We start from the raw sequence: 6000 nt of genomic DNA on the forward strand, positions 1-6000 counted from the left end.
ATGTAAGATCCTCTGCAGGATTCTTTTGCCTTCTTGCAAACAGATAGCCATTTTACACACACTTAGGCAAGAAATCTGTTTATGTTGTCAGGTATTCTATTTAGGCACTCTTAAAACATAATTTTTACAATGTATTTATGTTTTGATGAATAATAAACCTTATATGTAATGAAAATATTTTTAACTGCTGCTTTTTCACTTACGGCAAATATAGTCAAGAAATAGAAGAGAAAGGTAAATGGTATTAGGCTTCAAGCACTTAAGTGAGGAGTCAAGTGAGTAAGTGAAGCCATGTGAGCTGAGTCTACAGCGCTGATAAGGCCTCAAATTTTAGTAGTTGTTTAGTGAAGTAGTTGTTTAGCAGCATGAGATTCAAACCATTGACATCACAATGAAATCCATCAATGTTTGCCACCACCTCAGACTGTGGTGGGATCTATGTGGGGTGTACAACTACCAACCAGTTTGCCCAGGAATTTCCTGGTTAGGAAGGGAAGTTTTGCATCCTGGGAAACACCTCAGTCCTAAACAAACCAAGATAATTACTCTAGGAAATCTCTGGGCCTGTTATTTAAGCGTCATCGTCTTACAGAGATCTTCGGAGTGCTATTTATAAAAGGACAGAGAATTCTAGAAAATCATATACAGAGTCAAGCTGTTCTCCTAGGCTGTCTCCATGTTAAACTCCAACCATTTAGGATGTAGAAGGAAGAATGATGAAAGGTCCTGGTGGTTTCTAAGAAGTACATTGTCATTTGCTAAAGTCTTGAGGATAAATGGGCTTGTCAATAATTGTGCTTGAACACATATTGTTGGTATTGTATAGATGCTAGTACTTTATAAAAGTTTGACTCAATGACTTTGTATATGTGTACGAGAGAGAGACGGAGAGGGAGATAGAGCAAGAGAAATTGAGAATGACACTAGTACTAAAGAGAAAATGTCTTTAGCAGAGAAAATGGAAATACAATTATTTGATTACCACTTAGTGACACTTTATGGGGAGGATTCCAATTGTTTGTTAGGTAAAGTGGTATACGTTTCTGCCACTGCCTGATTGCAGTTCTTAGACGAGACCATCAGGCCAAAGGCTCTATCCACAACAGACACTCATTGCCACAGTGAAGCCTCTCTAATCTCACTTCCTAATAATCTTTTCCAGAACATTCTCTCCCTACTGAGAACCACAAGGACAATCCAGAAGGCTAACACTTCAGACTGATTTTATAAAAACACATAGATTCTCCCTGTGCATGAACCTACCAGTCCGTGAAGACAAAATGTTCTTGGAAACATCTCATCTGTCATCATCAATGGATAATTCTGAAGGATTTGTAAAGGTTGGATTTCCCACTAGGGGCCTTCTCCCTGGAGAATATAGACAGAAACCTGAAGAGGTCGTTAAAATGCTACATGTTGCATCATTTATAATGGAAAATGAATCTCAACAGCGAAAAGTTCTCAGCAGGATTAGAACTTTTAGAATAAATGAATAAAATAAAAAGACCAGAAGGACTTGGGATTTTTCGGTCTTCCTGTTTTAAAATGTTTTGTCTATCCTGGCAGTCGCATTGTCTTTATTGGGGAGGAGGAAGAAGGTTTCAGTTTCCTCTGTAATAATAATCATGTCAATATTGCATGTGTCACAACACGTTTCAAATATTCTGTACTTCATGAGCACAATTCTTTGCATTAATGAAGCAATTTTCTTCCATTTTTCAATAAGAAAGTGTTGTAAAAAAAAAAAAAAGAGGGTGCATGTCGTATACACACATCACTGAACAGCCCCAAATGGACTTCTCCTTGTCTGAAAGAATTAATATACTTCTCTAAAATAAAACCTAATTTCCAGATTGAGATTTATAGCTTTGTATTATTGTTGCTTATGTTGTTTTTTCTATTTTTTAACATCGTAAAAAAAATCCCTTAATGATTTTTACCAATATCAGATGATTTCTAATAGCTATCCTCCTCATGTTTATGGTTTCTACCCATTCAGAAGTGAAAATAAATTAACATGTTTGACAAATTTGATTTTAATTTGTATTGACTTAGATAATTGTTTGCAAAGGTGGTGGGTATAATTTTCAGTTCACAATCTCTACATTATGAAGCATGCAAATTTATTCTTCTGATTGAACTTAGTTACTATTTTGATGTTCTATTTTTCAAAGTGGAAGAAATTTAATTTGAGTAATTCCTCGTCCTCCTTTCCACAGGGCTGTGCCTGAGTTCTAGGGGATAAATATACTCCAAGACATTGGAAAACAGGACAATTCTTGACCTTGGTGTGATCATCTACAGATATTGACATGCAGTTATCTATTTATTTATCCAAAACTTAATTATATCCTCAAATGTCCTTGCAAGTGAGTCTAAGCAAATGTTTATTCCAAAACCCTGTGTATCAGGCTAAAAGATGGAAGTTATACCTCCACCCCATTGGTGAATAGAAATCTCCAACCTACTTTTTAAAATACCTCACCTTCACTCTTCATTCAAATGATGACTTTCTAATCCACTTCCAATATTGCCCAACACTTGAAATTGATTGCATTTTATTTCACAGATGATGGGAGAATCTCAGATACCTGAGAAAGCCTCCACAAATTTTGTTGAATGAAATCTCTTTTAAAATATTTTGTCACATACACATCGTTCCAAAGGCTCAGTATTACAACTAAGTAAGCTTTTTCTTGAAGTATTATAAAAGTGCCCTCAGGGAAGTGTTTTCTAAATGCATCTGGCTGTTTTAGAAATCAAAATTATACAGAAGATTCCTTTATGTGGGCTGATGGTGCATGGTATCTAAGTTTTAAGCTTTCCTGAAAGTTTATTTATGTTCAAGGACATTTTTTTTAATCGCAAACAAGCCATGTTTGATAGTCATTTAACTGAAATTATTTTATAAATCATAATGTTTATGTTTAATTGGGTCTAGACAGCAACAGACACAGAGAAGTTTACTCAAATGCAAGTAAGAGATTACTACCATTTTTACCTTCCACCCATTTCCTTCACCATCCTAATGCACAGTATTCTAATATAGCCTCATCCAGTTTCACACCCTTGTTCCTGAGGTCATAGATCATAGGGTTCAGCATAGGGATTGCTGTGGTGTAACACACAACTCCCACTTTGCCTTCTCTACAGACTTCTCTGTGGGACATCTCAAATGCATAGAGAAGAGGGTTCCATAGAAGATTGTGACCAATGTTAGGTGGGAGCTATATGTGGAAAAAGGTTTTGTTCCTTCCCTCTGCAAAATGGCTTCTGAGGACAGCAACAAGGGTAAACATGCAGGATGTAAGAATAATCAGGAAAGACTGGACATTGCTGTAGCCAGATTCTATGTACATTGATAACTCTTTGCTGTAGGTGTCAGAGCATTCCAGTTTTATAAGAGGAGGATCAGCACAGTAGAAGTGATTCATTTAATTGGTGCCACGGACAGGTTGTTGGACCTCAAGGTTTCCATCACACTGAGGAGAAGACCATAGACATAAGGGACAATGACCAGGCAGACACAGACTCTCTTAGACATCTTGCTACTGTAGAGCAGAGGATTACAGATGGCCATGTAGCTGTCATATGCCATGACTGCCAGTATGCAGTGCTTGGTAAGGACCGCAGCAATGACAATACAGCACTGAACCAAACAACCTGCATACTAGATGGTCTTCCTCTCTGATAAGAAATTTTCTAGCGTTTTGGGAGTGACGTTTGTGGAGAAACACAGATCTAGAACAGACAAACTTGAGAGAAAAAGGTACTTGGGAGTGTGAGGCCAAGAATCGATTTTGATTAACACAATCATGCCCAGGTTTCCTATCACTGTGACTATGTAGACCACAAGGAACAACACAAGAAAAGCAGCTTGCAACTCTGCACTGCTGGTTAGGCCCAAGAGAATAAATTCTGTCACTTCAGTATAGTTTCTTCTGGACATTTCTTTGTCTCATCTGTGAGGCATTGATTTGATTATCTAAGGAGAGAGATAAAAGTTTTTTTAATCACTGAAACTCTGGTTAAATATTGTACCAAGTTAAATATTATAAAAAGGATCCAAAAGGCTTTAGTTATGTTATCTCAGCAGCTTTTCCGTAATTAGATATGAATAGATATGCCATCAAGCAAGTCTAAAAGTTTTTCAACACTTGATTTTCATTCAGGTTGTATTTGTCATAACACTGTGCAATTAAGTTGGAGACACTAAAGACAAATTATAAATTTACGTATCTTGGTACTTTGGGAAATTAAAAAAAATAGATGACATATGTCAAAGAAGAAATCACAATATAAATTCTAAATGCTTAGATTTCCTGACTACATGCATTTGCGCATAGACATAGAATATGGAATGTTAGAAAGGACTTCAAAGATAAGACAGGTAAAGTTCATTCTGAACACTGAGAAGCTGAATGCTAGGGAGAAGATATGACTTATCTATTAGACTTTCATCTCATGTTTCCTGGTTCAGTCATCTACTGATGTATTATATATCTCATCAAGTTCAACTCATTGTCTGAAACCCAACAAGAAGCTTTATTAACTTATTTGCTGTTGTTGTTGTGATGGTGATGGTAGTGGTGGTCATGCTGTTGGTGCAGGTGGGGAAGTGTTCAGCATTGAGAGAGGCCAAGGTTATCCGTGCATTTGTTGAATAGCTAACTATTAAGAATTATGATGAGCACGTTGAGACTAGGAACATAGGAACACACTGAAAGGGTTGCTCTAAAATCATGGAGAAATCAGAGATCTGAGAGTTAATAGCTGTCAAGAAAAATGAGGAGTAGGGACTAATATAATATGAAGATAAGAGATTAAAGGTGCCATCTGAATTCATGGCCCATTATCAGCAGAATCTATTATATCTTAAGCATATTCTCTTAACATCTGCTTCAACTGCTTCCCTGTTTTATGCATAGAACACTCCTTTGTAGGGAGTTTCCTATCAGATATCAAGACCTACTATAAAACTGCAATATTCAGGACAGTATGTTATTGGTACACAATTGGGAAAAATGACCAATGTCATTGAGTATAAAGTCCACAAATAGATCTACACATGTCATAACCTGATACAGGATGAAGAAGGAATTTCAAATCACAGTTAAAAAGAAGAATCTTTTCAATATTTGCTGTTGGCTTAATTGATTAAATAGGAAAAAAGTAAATTTCATCCTTATTTACAGAAATAATTTCTAATGCAAGGTGGTGGTTTAATGTGCATTCCTTATTTTTTCCTTATAATTTATATAAAAGGTATGCATTTTATTGAATTTATCACAAATTATTTTAAATATATTACAATAAATTAAAATATTATGTGTTAATGTCTCCAAATTTTAAATTACAAACAATTTTCTCCATACTAAGAATTACATAAAATGAATGACACATCTAAATATTCTTTTTCTGTCAAACAATTTTGACATTAGCAAATATCATTAACAGATAACTTGTCAGAGGCTGCATAAAACTTCTTATATCCTCTGAATAGGCTGAGGACATCAATGTGAGAAGCACTTCATTTTTAACCTGAATAAAAATGAAACTACCAGACCTGGTTAATTTGCTGCTTGGAGGTATAACAACACAACAGCAATAATAACATTTGTTGAGTTCTTATGTTTCATGCACTGTATGAAGGTACTTTCCATGTATTATCTTACTTAATTCCAAGAACAACACTGTGAAATACATACTGTATCATTCCATTTTACAGTCAAGAAACAGATGGTTTCTTTGAACTTCTGGTTTCAAATGTCATTTTCTCAGCTATTAAACATTATGAAGTCTTTCAACAATTGTACCCATCTTATTAACTTTAAATTTTATAGTTCAGAAAACACTTTGTCACTTTGTAAAACCTGTAAGCCATTCGTTCATCTATGTATACATGCCTATAATAGTAATTATTGCAAATCTTTCAAGTTCTAGATACGGTGCTGGATGCTAGAAGCAAGACAGTGGACAAGATAGAGGTGATAGGTTTGG

At 35.4% G+C, this 6000-nt stretch overlaps 1 pseudogene; it reads right to left on the bottom strand.

Annotated features, from left to right (window-relative positions):
* Nucleotides 1–3017: 3017 nt before the first annotated feature.
* LOC139040609 (olfactory receptor 5M5-like) lies at nucleotides 3018–3949 on the bottom strand (annotated as a pseudogene).
* Nucleotides 3950–6000: the final 2051 nt, after the last annotated feature.

Source organism: Equus asinus, chromosome 17 (genome assembly GCF_041296235.1).
Source record: "Equus asinus isolate D_3611 breed Donkey chromosome 17, EquAss-T2T_v2, whole genome shotgun sequence".
In the NCBI taxonomy this organism is placed as follows: Eukaryota; Metazoa; Chordata; class Mammalia; order Perissodactyla; family Equidae; genus Equus; species Equus asinus.